Source organism: Camellia sinensis, chromosome 12, assembly GCF_055761805.1.
Source record: "Camellia sinensis isolate YWXY chromosome 12, ASM5576180v1, whole genome shotgun sequence".
NCBI lineage: Eukaryota > Viridiplantae > Streptophyta > Magnoliopsida > Ericales > Theaceae > Camellia > Camellia sinensis.
The window spans coordinates 52,768,504-52,786,175 of NC_138972.1; positions in this window are offsets into that span (position 1 = coordinate 52,768,504).

Consider the following 17,672-nt stretch of genomic DNA (forward strand, 5'->3'; position numbering starts at 1 on the left):
GAAGCTTTGCCCAACTTCTTTCTTTAATTCGTAGTGCGGCTCGCAAAATTTCAAGGTTTGGATAACTATATAAGGAATGAAGATGGGCGAAATCTGCGAAAAAAAAAAAAAAAGAGAAGTGTTAGTTCGGTCAGTAGACTAAAAAACCGAGATAACATACAAGGAAGAAGACCGAAGTTAAATTACCAGGCTCTCCCTTTTTCCAGTTTATAGGTCGGCCAGGAATTTGGGCTTGAAAATCCTCAAAATTCCCAGAGACCCAGAAGAAGTCATCATCATTAAGGTCTTTGTCCGGTGTGTGCTTAACTATCTTCTCTCGGCGGCGGCGGATCCTAAGGTAATAGACCCACCCAGCATCTTTCGAGCCGATGGAATATTGATGGAATATTTCGGCAAGGCCAAGGTTTAAACCGGTTTGGTGGTTTAGTGCGGCTATTCCCATAATAATACGGTATGTATTGGTGGACAGTTGGGTGGGGCATAACCTAGTCTGCCTAAGGAACTCACAGATCAATGGTTGGACAGGAAACCGTAGTCCGGTTTCTATTATGGATTGAAGAGTAAAGGGGACGAAGCCTTCATTATCCCAGGGTGTGATGTCTTTTTCGGCCAAAACCAGCTGGACGTCGTCAGGTATTTGGTAATCTTTCCTGAATTCGGCTAGGCCGCCCGGGGTCTCAACTAGATACCTATACTTACCCATCTGATGTATAATTTACTTATAAGTTATATCGGTGCAAAAATCGTGCTCAGTAGCTCGGTTGAGCGCACACAGGAGTGCCTGGGAAACCTAAGTCTGCAAAGTAAAAAAAACAGAGGGGGGTTAAAGCACTGATCAACGGACCGTGCTACAATCTAAAAAGCAAGGTATAAAAGCCCTACTTCGGCCTCAAAAGACTAGTTCTATCTCGGTTCATCAAAAGGGTTGGTAGCTCGGCTTGAGCAGATTGCTCGTTAGACCGGTTTATCGTCTAGGGGCAGCTTTCTGAGTTCGGTCTAAACAACTAAGAAAGCTGGTTTAGCCCCAAGGCCTAAATCGGTTGTAGTGTGCGTATAGTTACTTCGGTTAAGCCTCTAGGGGCGGCTTTCTGAGATCGGTTTAGGAACCAAGAAAGCCGGCTTGGCCCCAAAAGCTTAGTTCGGTTGAAAACCGAGGTTCCTAGTTTGATATGTTCAAAACTCGGTGATCTTATTTCGGCTAGAGTGAAGTGAGACGTTAATGACTCTTTGAGCCTTTCAAGTTCTAGTTCGGTTATTGGCTGGAGTGATCTACTAATATTGGACAAACAGTATCCTAGTCCGGTTGCTATGTGATTTTGGATCTAAGACTGGTTTTTCTACATAATAGTTCTTACACATGAGTTCTTACTAAATTTTTCATAAGAGTACAAGAAGCAAAGCAGAAATGGAGGAAAACTGTTTTGCAAAAACATATAAAGTAAGAAACAAATACATAGAACATATACGAAAGCAAAAACAAGGAAGGAAAAAAGATTTACTTACCAGATTGGAGAGAAGAGGACTAGAAATGAAGACAGTGGCTGCAAGAGAAGAACAAAAACGCAGGTTGAAAAGGCAGAGGCACGAAGAGAGAAGAATGTGAAAAGTGTGAGTGAATGATTCGAGATGAAGGGATGTTTTGTGAAAAGGACGACGGCAAAAAGTGGCGGGAACTGTTCAAAATTCACGAAGTACGAAAGACGGCGTGACAGCCGTCTCAACCCATCAGAATCTGCCACGTGTCATTGGAAGGGGAAGCGTTACAGTCGCTATGATTGAAGAGACGTTTTGACCGGACATAGTGAAGCTCGAAGTAAAATTAGCTCGGTTGGAGAGCCCGAGGGTTTTTCGCTCGGCCGGAGAGGCTAAAGGGTTTTTAACTCGGCTGGAAAGGCTTAATAAACTCTAGCTCGGCCAGTAGACTGATAATCCCAATCATGTTGCACAGATGGAATTAAGGGGCAATTGAGAGGGTAATTTTTGGGAAAAATTGGGCCGAGCTGCGAGTTGGGCTTTGAGGCCCAAAACGCGAAGGACTAAGTAAAAAGGCCGTAAAGGATACTCCGGCCCAGGAGAGCAAGGTTACTCCGGCAAAGTTACTCCGGCCCAAGGAGGTGAAATTACTTCGGCTCACAAGTGATAAAGTTACTTCGGTTAGAGGATTGTAAATGTACTTCGGTCTGGGAGCAACTTGAAGTTAGACCGGCCTTGAAGTTAGTCCGGTCGCAGTATGTTCTGGGTAGGCCGGTTTCAGAATTAGTCCGGTGGCAGTTTGAAGTAAGTCCAACCTTGCATTTAGTCCGGTCGTAACATACTATGGGTAGGTCGGTCAGAACTTACTACTTGGAAGTTTGATCTAAACACACCAAGGTTGAACAGGGGCAGCCGAGGTAAGAAGTTAGAGGAGAAGACCGAGCTAAGGACAGTTCGGCCCTTTGTGGCTCGGCATAGCCAATTTTACTTCGGTCACATGGAAGTTCGGCCATGGAGAAAACCATCCCACTTGGTTTAAGCAGTGGGGGAGGGTGTAAAAGGATAAGCATTATCCTTAGGAGTATGAATCCTAGGAGGACTTTGCATGGAGAAATACAAGTCCTACTAGGATTGTGCCACGAAAAACTTATAAAAGCCCACAAACATCACCTTGGATGAGGTAATTGAACATAATTCTTTCTGAGAACATAGAGCTTTGTCTATTTGTCAAGTTTTCTGACTTAGCCATCGGAGAGGTTTCCGGCACACACCCGCCGGCTAGCTCACGTTTGTGTTTTCAGGTGACAAAGCGACGTCGTACGGAGGAGCGTGAACTTGGTCAACAGGATTATACGAGGAGAATTATTTCCTCCCCGTACAGATATAATATGTTCTCACCACAAAATATATTTCGTTTAATGGTACACACCATAAAATCAACTATCAAATATTTATTATAATCCTATATAATAAATAATAACAACTCCCAAGGTGGTTATTACTAATCACATTTTAAAAAAATCAAACAGTTAAACGTGAGTCATTAAACAAACTCATTTTAAATTAAATTTAAATCATGGGTCTCACCCATAAGTCAAATATGGTCCAATTATATACCAAAATAGACCCAACAAATTTATCTCAAATCATGGTCCGAACACCCAAAACTCAATTTTAAATTCTGCTATAAATTAAATTGAATACCAACCAGTCCGTGAATTTTCATAAAATAAATAATCATCATTAAATTTTGAAATTTTTATCCAACGTGCTAGACTCATATGGGAACAACATATAAAAATTTCATAATTTTCTGAGAACGGGAACTATTTTTAAAAAATACAAGATCAAACTATTTTCGCACATAATTTACACGGCAGTCAAATTCGAAAATTTGCTGAATTAAATTGTGCGTTGGTTATTTAAAAAAAAAAAAAAAAAAAAAAAAAAAAAAAAAAATTGGGTCATTACACAATCTTCAGTTTGGTGCCCCCCTTCGTCGTGATAAGTGCAACGGTACTTTTCATCATAGCCCCTCTGTGCCTCACCCAACTTAGCTAGCTACCGAACGTATGGCTCGTCTCGAATTTCACTAAGGATATGGTAGATGCGCTTCTTGAATACCATAGCGATGGCAGTGCGAGCTTTCAACTTTCTTGCCTTATCCTCTTCATCATTGAAACGTGGACTAGCCTGATTATTGTTATTGTAATTCTTGTTGTAGTTTCTGCCTTTTTTTTTTCCATTCTTTCCAACTGTGTTGATTTTGGCTGAAGTTTTTTTTGTCCGGCACTGCTGTGCAGACCTTTGCCTTTGTGCGAGCAACATCTTCTTCAACCCTTATGTGCTGGTTAACCCTTTTCATAAGAGCCTCCATGGTCAGGGAAGGCATCATTATTAGTGAGTCTCTCAATCTAAGTCCAGTTGGCATATCCCATTTATACTGGGCAATAACTAGGTTAGAATGATACTCGCCAATTTCATTGAATGTGTCCTAATATATGTTGTTATATGACTTCAAAGTCAAAGCCCCATGTCAAAAGCCAGTAAGTGATTAACCTCCTTGGGCGTCTTGTTGTTTGTTTTGAATCTTGTAACAAACGCCTCTGCAAGCTGCACCCAAAAGGCAATGCTACCTTCAAGCAGTTTTTCAAACCAAGTCAAGCCTAAATCCCATTGGCTTAATGGAAATAGGATGCACATCAAAACATCGTTTTCCCTGTGAATAGTTATGACTTGTCAAAAATGGCTAAGGTGCATGCAAGGATCTAACTTTTCATCGTAGATAGAAAACTTCAATTGGTTGAAGCCCACTAGAAAGGGTACATTCTCGATCTCTAGTGAGAACAATGTATTATACAATCTCGCTAGCTCCTTGTTTGCTGGCATATGAACAACGCGTGGCATTGGCATTGCCACCTCGATGCTGCCATACGTCTTGGAAGTCAACCTCTGCAAAGTTGGTACCCTTCGGGGATGGTTCGCTTGGGCTACATACCTTCTTTGCGCCCTTTCATCGAGGACAGTCCTCAAGTCCTCTAATATGGGCAACTTCGAGTAATAGGATAATGTTTGATGAGAATGTGAGAGGCGATAGCTACTCTCCTGTGAATAGGATCTCCCTGTCCTAGATCTCTCAAACCTTGAGTAATACGAACGTGACCTCAGAGAACGCAACAGAGATTCACCTGTCTTGTGGCTTCTCCTGCTACCAAAAAGCATTAGCGTAGGATGTCTATTATGGTCTCCAAAATAATGAGATTGGGTACGCTCATCACGGATTTTGACCCCGATGACACCTTTTCCCCTCACCTAGCGCCTCAGAAGCTCCATATCTTCTCCCATCATCCTTATTGTCTCGTCTTGCTCCTTGATTCTGTTCTCGAAACCTTAGGCATCAGACATTCTTCGCCACTGATGTTTTCTGGGGTTGGAGAACGTAGAGGAGAATGAAGGTGCTTCTCACACGCTTCTTTATGAGGTCCCTTTTTAGGTTGAGCGCCCAGATCTTGCATTGGATCAATAGGCGACAAATCTTTGCGCCTCTTGTTGGCCTTAGGAGTCTAGCGATCAACGGTGGAGGGTGGAAGATCTTCATTGTTCGCCATTAAAATCTTTTAGAAGAGCTTGATCAAAAGGTTTCTTTTGTGTATTTCCCATAGACAAAGCCAATTATACAAGAATGAAATAATCGTCGCTTGTATAATCCTCGTAATCAAGCTTGCACTCCTCCAAACAATGTCATATGACCTGAAACACGACCACTGGTGAGCTATCTAGCTGGTGTTTGTCGGAAAACCCCTCTGATGCCTAAATTACTTCAAGGAATCAAAGTAGGGAAAAGCTTTGTGAATTCGTGAATAAAGATTGCGATACCTAGATTAGGTTAATTCTAAGCTTTTATGCCTTCCAGAAGGTAGAATCCTAGTACGACTCTAATTCCTCCGCATAGAGTCCTACTAGCAATCTATTTCCTAAAGTATAATGTCCATCATTTAACACCCCTGATCACTACAAACCAAGTGAAATAACCTAACTCTTAGCCTGACAACCAGGCCAAGAACACCATTCTGGTTAATCAAGGACCAAGCAACACCGTACTGAATGAACCTTGCTTGTCTTTAAGACTACCGAACTACATGTTATGTCGTGCTAACTTTGAGTGGTGCGCCTCCATGCCAAACCACATATTTAGACACAAGAGTTAGCGCGGTTGTTTGGCGCGCTCACACAACCAATTCTACCTTGTCATAACCCACTAACTATTTGCCTGGTCTTCTAAAGATAGCTCCATCCTAAATCCATTTCAGCTCGGAAAGACATGGAGAGCAAGATCAAGCCAATTTAGCTTGGCCCAAACCCAAGACCCATGCAAACTTAGTTCGGTCCATTTGCACGGCGCAAACACAAGACTCATGTAAACTTAACTCAACATGTTTGCATGGCGCAAGCCCAAGGCTCATATAAACTTGGCTCGATCTATTTGCACGGCACAAATTATCCTCTCAGATTATACAAAAATGTATATTTAATTTGGGACCTTTTATATATAATTGAAAAGTGATGGCCTAAAACAAGTGCTTCACTGTTTTTTACGTGAGCCGCTCTTGCCTATTGGGTTCATGACTGATTCACAATTGATATTATTCTCGTAAAACTAGCAACTGATAATTTTTTTTAAAAAAAATCACGAATACCTCGAACAAAATGAATTTGACCTAACTTGTACGAGTACCTGAACAGTTAAAAAGTGACCTCTGAAAAGTTAATTGGGTCAATAAAAAGTTAACTCAAAATTTAGAATAAGATTTGTTTTTTAAAAAAATTGAATTATTCCCAAAGGCACGATAAGATACAATTAAAAAGTGATCTCGGAAAAGTTAATTGGGTCAATAAAAAGTCAACTCTAAATTTGGAATAAGATTTTTTAAAAAAACTCTTAAATTATTCTCAATGACACCCTAAGATACACCCTAAGTCTCGACTCTTTTACATAGTTATTGTGAGTTTTCTACCATTCCTCTTTTTGGAATTTTGTTTTGAAGTTTGACTATTTGAAGAACAGTGACATGCAAGCATAAAAAATTATTTTATACAAAATGATGTGATTTATTATAATCTTTTTATTTAAAAACATAATACATATCATTGTGATCATAGTTTACACATTTTTGAAAACTTGATATTCAGTTCACTAGATCGATTAATCCGAAAAATTAACTCCACCGTGCCCAATCAAAGATCATAATTTACACATGTCACTACCATATCATTTTAGAAGCAGATTTTGTATTAAAATTGTAGTGATTTAGCATTTTCTATAATTAAAATAAATATTTAAATTGAAGACAATATTATCGTATTTGAGACACTGAAAATAGCTGCTTGTCAGATTGAATTTATTTCGAAAGCATAAGGGACTGATCAAATTATTTTATCAAGCAAGTTAGCATGTTGGAATTTATTTTAAAAAATTCAAAACTACATTATTTAATATCTTAATAAATTTACACAATCTTAATTTATACATACACAAAATTATAAAACAAATAATTTAAATAATATTTTTAATAATTTTATTGAGTAATTCAAAACTTATTTATAAAAAGTATCAATAACAAATACACTCCTTAAAGTTTGTTTAAAATATAGGATTGTCTCATGTGATTTGAAAAATTATAAAATACCTCTTGTGAAAAAAATTTATTTAACAGAATTAATTAAAAAAATAGAATTCCTTACCGCTTTCCTATATAATGATAAAATTACTTGAAATATTAAGAAAAATATATTGTTTAGATTATTAAAAATTATTAATTGACTTGATAATTTATTAATAAAAAAATCTATTTATTATGAAATTAAAAATTTGACAAGATATAATTTTTAAAATCACAAAAAATAATTTATATTTTAAATAAATTTCAAAAATATATTATAATTTATCCTTATAAAAAAATTGCATGAACTCAATTGTTCATAGAGTTTGTGTAGGCCATTGAAATCTAACAGCAGTATCACAGTACTATTAAGAAGTGCGACAATGCTACGTAGCTCAAATTTTGTAGCTCAAAAGTGGCTCAAATGGCCAAAACGACGTCGTTTTGAGTACAGAACAACATAAAAATGGCCAAAACGACGTCGTTTTGGCCATTTGAGCCACTTTTGAGCCACAAAATTTGAGCTACGAGACACTTTCCTAAGAAGTGGCCTCAGAACAAAGAACTGTGCAAAAACAGGAAAACCAAACAGAGGTAGACTTCGGATAAAAAACACAGAGATAACCTTCGGAGTTCAGATTTTAAATTTCAGAGACCGAGTATAATTTGAATTATTTATTTAAATAAATTACAAATATACTTTTTGATATTTATTTAAAATACGAATTGTCTCCTGTAATTTGAAAAATTATAAATATTTCTCTGTCAGAATTTTTATTTAATAGAATTAATTAAAAAAGTGAAATTTTTAACTGTTCACATATACAATAATAAAAGGGAAAATTAGTCTAAGGTCTCTCTCCCATTTTTAGTAATGGAAGAGATCCACAATATTATTTTATAATGTCTAAGGTCCTTCAACTCCCACACTTATATATCACAGAGAAATTTGACTCTATGAAATATTATAAAATCATTACAGATATTTTTTTGTTCTAGGTTTCGATCAATCGCAACCATGGAAAGGGGCAGAGCCATGAGAGCAGCAGCGAAGGTAGTCGGAATCACCATCGTGAACGTCGATCTTTGCGGCGTCCCGTCGGTATCTCCAGCAAAACATCAAGTCAGCTTAGCCACTCACAGAGCCAGTCGTCCTATTTCATCTATCATTGCTTCTTCCGAAGAGGTGAATCGGAACATCTTGACAACTTTTCAGAACAATCCGATCGACGCTGCGTCGCAAAGGTTGTGTTGGAAGCTCGACGATTGGGAGTTGAAAGTTCTGTTGAGTGCTTCGAAAGTTAAAATCATAAATATGGCAAATATTTTTTGATTGTATAAATATATATATATATATAGAGAGAGAGAGAGAGAGAGGTCAGACTTGGGAAGAAGGAAATTGATGATGTGTACCCTTCTCTCCAGTAGAATCCCATTCTTTTTATTGTGTTTGTGAATTGTGATAATGTGCATATATATGAGTCAACTGATTTCTTGTAAAAAAATGATTTACTGTTATCATTTCAGTAGAATTTCGGTATTTATCCATTGTCAATGACAAACTCATGTACGGAATGGAACATTTTGTCAAGCCTGAAACAAGCAAATAGAAATCTCCTGCAACTTGGTTTGAATTATGGGAGAACCTCTCTTTTTGATCTCATAACTAGTAAGTTTCTCCCACTCTTCTTATCGAGAATACTTATATTCAATAATTGATATTTGATTCTACAGAATTCAGGTTGTAGAGCTGGTAATAATTGTTGATTTTGTTAAATTCGACTTCACAGAGAAAATTGGTGCAGAGAAATTCTCTAGACTTTTCAAAGAAATTTTCAAATTTCTCTGACCTTCCCTAGACTTTCCACTGCAAATTTCTCTGGTCTTCCCTTCTCTCCAAAGAAATTTTTTTCTCTGGCCTTCCGTATACTTCCCACTCTTCATTAGAATTAGGTAAGGATAGATATACCCTGGAAAATATGTAGATAAGTACAACAAAATTTTATTGAATTCATTCAAAGAAAATGATAGGAATTTCCCAAACAATTGTAGAAATTCTGAATTAATATCAACAATATAGCATATTCAAACAAGAGGAAGCACATTACAATTTCTCTGGAGAAAAGGGAAATTTCTCTGGAGAAAAGGGAAATTTCTCTAGAGAGAATGGAAGGTCGGAGAAATTTACAGTGGAAATTCTAGGGAATGTCAGAGAAATTGGAAAGTCTAGAGAAATTTTTCCCAGAATTTATCTGGACTAATTTTCTCTTTGAAGTTAAATTTTCTCTGGAAGTTTAGGGAATGACTTCTTCTCTTTCTTGTCTATGCTAAGGTATGGCAAGATCTTACTGTCAACCACTTCATCTTGTTGGACTTGACCTACAAAGAGCACTAGGATTAGCAAACAGAATTTTGATAGCAACCCTTCATGAAAAGATATTTGTAAGAGAACATATAAAATGCACGATGATGCAGAGTTTTCTGGATTGTGTGAATTTTCTTTGAACCATCTGAATTTTCTCTGGATGTCTAAATTTTCTCTAGACTATCTGAATTTTCTCTGGATAGAGAGAATTTCTCTGGATGTCTGGAGAGAATTTCCCTGGAAAGTTCAGAGAAATTCTCTGGATCAAATTTTCTTTGGATTGATGTTGAGGAACCTTAGACATTATGAAAATATTGAGTGTCCTTTATGCTATAAAATCTTAATATCAGGGACCTTAAAAAAAATTCCCATAATAAAATTATCTGAATTATTAATTAAAATAAAATTTTAATATTATTAAAAATTATTAATTAAATTGATGATTTATTAATAAAATGACATATTTGTTATGAAATTAAAAATCTTAGGGACACAATGTAATTTCTAGAACCACAAAAGGTAATTTGTAATTTAAAATCTCATGGAGTATATTTGTAATTTACTCTATTTATTTTATATTTAGATTGATTTAATAATCGTGATATTTTTATTTTATTATTTATTTCTTAAAAAATAAATCACAAATATATTTTTCAAATATATTATCTATTTTTTTAAATATAAATATAATAAAATAAAAATATTACAATTATTCATTCAAGTTAATATTTTTCATAGATAATACGCATAAAAAAATTTTACAAAATGAAGGATTTGTCTAATCAAAACGCGACTCGTCATAGAAATGAGTTGAAGGTACCATTATCCATTTAATAGTTGACCGTGCATACATTTAATAGTTGAACGTATCGCAACCTGGCAGCTCCTTAAATGAGGAGCTTCTCCAATGTCGGGGGAAATATTATGGTACATAATTAATTGAATAGGTGAAATTTTTAACTGTTCATCTATATAATAATAAAATTATGATAATACTATGTAATTCAAATTTTGTGGTTCAAAAGTGGTTTAAATGGCCAAAACGACGTCGTTTTGAGTACAGAACAACATAAAAATTCGTTTTGGCCATTTAAGCCACTTTTGAGCCACAAAATTTGAGTTACGAGACATTTTTCATAAAATTATTTGAATTATTAATTGAAATAAAATTTTAATATTATTAAAAATTGTTAATTAATTTAATAATTTATTAATAAAAAAATTATTTATTATGAAATTAAAAATCTTAGGAGACATATGTAATTTTTAAAATCATATGAAATAATTTGTAATTTAAGTAAATCTCAAATAATGTATTTGTAATTTAACTTATTTATTTTATATTTAGATTGATTTAATAATCGTGATATTTTTATTTTATTAGATTTATTTCTTAAAAAATAAATCACAAATATATTTTTTAAATATATTATCTATTTTTTTTAAATATATATAATAAAATAAAAATATTATAATTATAATTATCCATTAAAAAAATTTATAGATAATATGTGTTGGCACCATAAATCTGCAATTTTTTTGCAGGACACGTGGCATCCTCTTATTCATTTGAAATTTAAAAGAAATTATAGAGATGATGAAGAATATGAACGACAAAGTGGATGAGTGGAAGGACAAATTGAATGAGTGGAAGGACACATGGCAAGACGAGAATAAAGATGGAATAAATGGTTACAATTCAACGCGTGACAAAGTAAGAGTAATATGGGGAGACCATTCAAGTTTTCGATCCTGATCGTACACGTGGCAGTTAATATTAGTTGTAATGAGATCTGAGTAACAGTGGATCAACAAAGAGATACAAGGTGACATAGCTTCAACAGTTACTCACATTCAAATTCAAATATAGGAGGGAAGCCTAACTGCAAGTGATGGCGTTGTGGAACTACTTATAAGGTGGCATGATCAGCGACCACGGAGGAGCAGTTCAACGGTTTGAAGTAAAATTCGATAGTCAACTTTGAGGAGTATAAATAGCAGGGAAGACCTCAGAAAATGCCTCAGACTCAGATCCAAGAAACCAGTCTTACTTTACATATTTCGTTCCAGTTTTTATATTTCCTGTTCTTTACATTCGTGTATTTTATTCCTGCACTGCACTTCATTCATAGGAGTAGTTTCAAGTAAATTGTCGCTGTAAACCGTTACGAGGATGAGTTTGGATCATTGTAAGTTTTTCATACTAATGAAATGCTTCAATTGCTCTTTATATAACTGTTCTTATGCTTAAATTCTCCTAAATCAAGTCACCAAAAAAGGCCATCTTTATTGAGGCTGAAAGATCTACAACACAATCGTCTGATAATTGGTTGGCAATCAAAATTCTGTAAGGACTGATTGATTCTTACTGGCACGCTCATAATTACAAAAATAACCTTCGAAAGTCAAAAAATCAACAACATGCATAAAAAAAAATTTACAAAATGAAGGGTTTGTCTGATCAAAACCAGACTCGTCGTAGAAATGAGATGAAGGTACCACTATCCATTTTAATAATTGATTGTGCATGCATTTAATAGTTGAACGTACCACAACTTGGCAGCTCCTTAAATGAGAGCTTCTCCAATGTCGGGGGAAATAATATGTGTTGTATAAAATATTATTTAACAGTTGAACGTACCACAGCTTGGCAGCTCCTTAAATGAGGTGCTTCTCCAATGTCGGGGGAAATATTATGATACGAATTCAAGTCTTTTAAAAAGTGGATTATAATCCATCTTTCAGATTATAGCTCACTTCTTTGTCTCATAAAAAGTTGATTATAATAATTTTTTCAAAATAGCTCATAAAGTTATGATTAAAGTTTTCTAGCTGAAAATTGAGAGGCTTGAATGTTTCGAGTGTTAAAATGACGTCATTTTTGTCCTTTTTTTTTCTTTTATTTATTTACTTTTTTTTTGGGTTTCAAATAAAAAGAGAGAAACAGAGAGGCGAGAGAAAGAGACATTTTGGGTTCAAACAATTGTACAAAGCCTAGATAAATAATTTAAAATATTTAGTATCATCATTTAATATAAAAAAAAAAAATATTTGCAAATCATTTTAAATAGACATCAACAATAATTAAATTGATTTTACAAAATGTTGTGTTAGTAGATTCCAAAGAATCTCTCTCTCTCTCTCTCTCTCTCTCTCTCTCTCTCTCTCTCTCTCTCTCTCTCTCTCTCTCTCTCTCTCATATGCAAAGACTCATACCAACATAAATTTAAAAAATGTGTTCATCAAATTTATAAATGAAACTCTCTCTCTCGATATCACATATGCAAAGACTCATACCAACATAAATTTAAAAAATGTGTTCATCAAATTTATAAATGAATTAAGTTTCATAATGCATGCAAATAGAAAATGTAAGCTAATTGTTATTACAGTTCATAGGTTTGCATGCAAGTAAGAAATTAGAACGACCGACAACTTAATTTAATATTGATACAAAATTACAATGATAAAAACACAATTTATTATACCATTTTAGTGTATTTTCAAATTTCGTTTGGTTTGCATTTTCAATATTTGATTTTATCATTCTTGATATAAAAAAATGAGTGAAAGTTTAAAAACACTAATGTTCTGTACCAATTTCATTTTTTAATTCAATACTTTTTTTTAGAACTCTAGACATAGTTTAAAATTATTTGGAAAAAAAAAAAACATTTTACTAAAATAGTTCCACAAATGCATTTTAGACATTGTTTTTCTATTTTTGTCTTCAATAATAGAAAATAATTTTTGAAATGATATGAAATGGATCTCCTTTTTTTTTTCTTTTTTTTTTTTTTGAATTCATATTCAAATTGAAAATAGCGTCTCTTTTTTTTTTACTCTCATTTAAAAATTTTAAGCTACAATTTCCCTATAACACGTGCAAAAATACCCAAAAACACACTATAATTTTTTTTTTATAAAATATTAAATTTTGATTTGTTGTATATATAATGAGTACTTTATAAAATATAAGAAAAGTACCATCAACGACTTATTAAATATATATGGAAGTGTCCTTAGCATTATTGGCTTGAAAGATAGAAAATTCATTAAAAATGAAGCAGCAAAATAAAAATAACAATAACAATCAAGAACCTATACTATATGTGCATAGAAAAAAATAAAAAATAGATGACCAAATGAATAGTGTATTTTATTTATAAAGATCAAAATTATAAATAGAATAAAATATAAAATAAAAACAGGAGGCGATAATTATTTTAGTGATGGAATTTTTTATCTTCTACATACATTCTCACATATTTATATGGAAAATGTCTCGTACCTCAAATTTTGTGGCTCAAAAGTGGTTCAAATGGCCAAAACGACATCGTTTTGGCCATTTTTATGTTGTTCTGTACTCAAAACGACGTCGTTTTGGCCATTTGAGCCACAAAATTTGAGCTACGTAGCATTGTCGTATTTATATTCCATCAAGTGAATAAGTACATATAAATAAAAAGAGAAATATCATAAATAAACATATTTTATTATTAAACAAACTTTAAAAAAAAAAAAAAAGGGAAGTTGTGGAGCTTCAATACACAATTGAATTTGGTATTGACTTTTTTTTTAAAGTTAATTTTTAGCTTTCTTAGAATCTTTAAAAAAAAAATGGAAAATTACATAAAAATAGTTTTTTGGAGTGAAAAAGTTAAGTAATTTTTTAACTTTTTTAACTAATGACAAATAATTTTTAACTTTAGACTTATTTTAATTTATTAGCTTACATCAATCAGGATTTCCATGACCATCCCAAAGTATATTACAAATGGCAATTCTATGTACTTGAAACAAATTACTTAGAATTGTATCAAAGAAAAAAATAAATAAAAAATAGTGCACGGTTTGAATTTATTCATGAAGCCGTCATCCTATAATGAAAATGAACCATAAATCGTTTTCAAGCCCAAGCCCAGACTGAAGCACAGAGTTGAACTGTGACGGTCCATGGTGAACCACCCAGCCCAGGCTTTCGATACAAAAAGCCCTTTATCACCACTGGGCTTACTTACACTTGTTCATACAATTCAACTGGATTGTATTATACCGTACATTCGGCCCGTTAGAGCCCATCTTGCCTCTCATTTCGGTATCTTATACCTTTTCTGGGATAATTACTCACAGTAATATTACAAATCTATATTTAATTATTCAAAAATTATTAAAAATTATCATAGGATGATTCAAATTTATTTTACACATAAATTTCATACTACACAAATTTAATTTCAACCACACATCACTATTTTAGGTAGATTGGGGGACCATAAATCTGGGTCCCCAAACTTTTTCTTATTCATAGTCCTGTTATAAGGACTTGTGCATTATTAAGTCCCACAAATATTTATATAGACAAAAAAATCCTATCAATTCATCGATGAAAGTTAGTTATGTTAGAATCGTCACTAAAAAAGACTTTTTGTGACGCTTTTATGAATCTATCACTAAAAACTAACAATTAATGCCTCTAAAGAAGGGTTGAGTTGGGTTGGGTTTGAGGCTATTTTAGTCACAAAAAGATAAAATAGATTTTTTAGCCTAATAACTCACTTTCCAAATGAACCCAATGACTTTTTGTGACGATTTTTCAAATATGTTTTGAAAAAATTATAATTAATGATTTTTTTTTATAACGAATTTTTCAACTATTGCTAAAAACTAACAATGAGGGATACTTTTTATGAAAATGGCACGAAAAATAAAAAATAGGATTTTGTGGTAACAATTAAAAGTGAATAGGACTTTTTGATACACTTAAAAGTCAAGAGGACTTATTGGTGGTATCTTTTTAATAGGACTTTTCAGTCATTCCCTCATTTTTTATTTTTTATTTTTCTCTTTTGTGTGAATCATGTGAAAAAAAAAATAATTTTATTTTACAAATACACTTGTCATCTATTTTTTTAAAAAAATATATAATTATAATTATTGAATCAATTTAATTTTTTATTTATTTATGAATAATCTGCACATAGAGATTGACAAAATTAATAATTTAAAGGAAAATTACAAATATATCCCTTGAGATTTGTCTAAAATACAAATTTTTTATTGTCAGAGTTTGACTTTTAATTGTGTCAATATTAAAGATTAAATTACTTGATTACCCTCAAATACCTAAAGAAAATGACTCTTTTGTCCACATCTTCTTCATCCTAACTCTCTTTTTCTTCTTTTTTTTTCCTTTCCTTTTATCTTCACTTTTTTCATTCTTCCTCACTAGAACCAACACGGTGGCCACCCCTCCCCCTTCTCCCACCATTCAACTGTGACAACCATCATCTCCACCAACTCTTCAAATCGCTCCCTCACTCCTCTACTTGCCTCGTTACCTCTCCATCTTTCACCCCTTCACAACTACCTCATCACCTCCTCTTCATTTTTTTCCTAGTCCATATTTTTTCTGGGTACAAAGTAGGTATTTTAATAAATAAAAAAGTGACATTAGCAAAATTAATTATTGACCTGACCATTGACTAATAGAATGGGCTATTAGTCATGTGATTTTAAATCTCAAAAGGCAAAATGTATTTTCCAAAACCTGAGTGGAAAATTTGTATTTTAGAAAAATCTCGGGAGGTGTATTTGTAATTTATCCTAATTTAAATTAGAAAATTTTATAATAAGTCTACTTTTTTTGGTATAGATGACATAAAACCCAGTGATTGATATGTTTCGGTTTTATGAATGTAGCTAATGAAATATATTACTAAGAACTACAAATCATTGTTTTAAAGAATTTTTTTTTATTTTTACTCTACACTTTTCCATCTATACTTTCTGTCTCTATTTTCGTACGTTGATAGATAGACAAATAGGTGGATAGACAGACACGTTAGTAATATGATAGTTTAAATTGTTGTCTTTATGGATTCCAAAAAAATGGATAATTTTATTTACACAACCTTTTGGACTCATTACACTCATTCAAAAAAAAATTATTTTAATTTTAATTTTGTCTATTTACACTTCTCAATATACCAACTCTACCATTATCTCTACCCTTACTTTCTTCTCCTTACATCCATCTTCTTTTCCCTCTCTTCTCCATTCATTTTCTTCCTCCTTTCACCATCTTCAACTGCTATTGCAGCCATCTCCGACCATCACCGCCAACTTTTTTTTCCAACGGCGACATAATCCAATCATCATACCATTTGTGACGCACTCTGGCAACAACACCAGCGACAACACTCATCTTCTAAAATGATTGTTTGATATATTTTTTTGGTTTTTTAATTTATAACCATCCTGATGCACTTCAACGAGCATTCTCGTTTGAGTTTTTCTTTGGTTCTTTTGTATTTTGTTTTACGTTTTCATTGATGCAAGTTTTACAAACAATTCGGTATTGGTTCACTGAACACATGATCTTTAGTCGGTTATGGGGCTACCGAATATGCAAGATGTGCCCAGTTGTGGGATCCCAAACATGATGGGTCTATACAGATTGGCAATGGATGTGAGGATGTTTCAATCAAAAGCCAAACCGGAACATCATGTGAGTCGCCACTGCCGCCATGAGGGCAAGCGTAGCGTATGTGTACAAGTACAACAATCCATCTTTTGAGCAGGGGCACACATGTTTATATCTAACTCTTTCCTTCAAACAGTGTTCTTGAAACGGTGCAAAGAGGTTATTTGGTACAAATGAAATTGTATTGACACTATAAGGATAAAATGGACAACATAGGCGTTAGATTCAATTCCACCTGTATGCTTGTGTTGTTTTATATAATAATAATAATAATTATAGATATATAAAAGACCCATGTTGGAAGCTTGCTTTTTAGGCCCGGAAAAGTTTAGAGCTAACCTTGATTACCACATACATGCATGCGCACCCATACACACCATTCATCGTACACCACCCATAATCAAATCCTATGTACCACCCATAATCAAATCCTATGTAGTGTCTTAGAAACAAGGTGATCAAGTATGAAGGCTCAAGATAGAAAAATTGGAATGTACACAGACAAAGGCATTAACAAAGCCAGTCAGTCTATCATGTATCTATCTCTTCGGACAATGAGAATGTCAGAAATTCAAAATTCAAGTTGATATAACAATTTTGACCATTTCGTTGTTATCTAATTTACTAACCCCTTTTTACATCATATCGTACGGCAAAAAAGAAAAAAAAAAAACAAAAACAGAACACT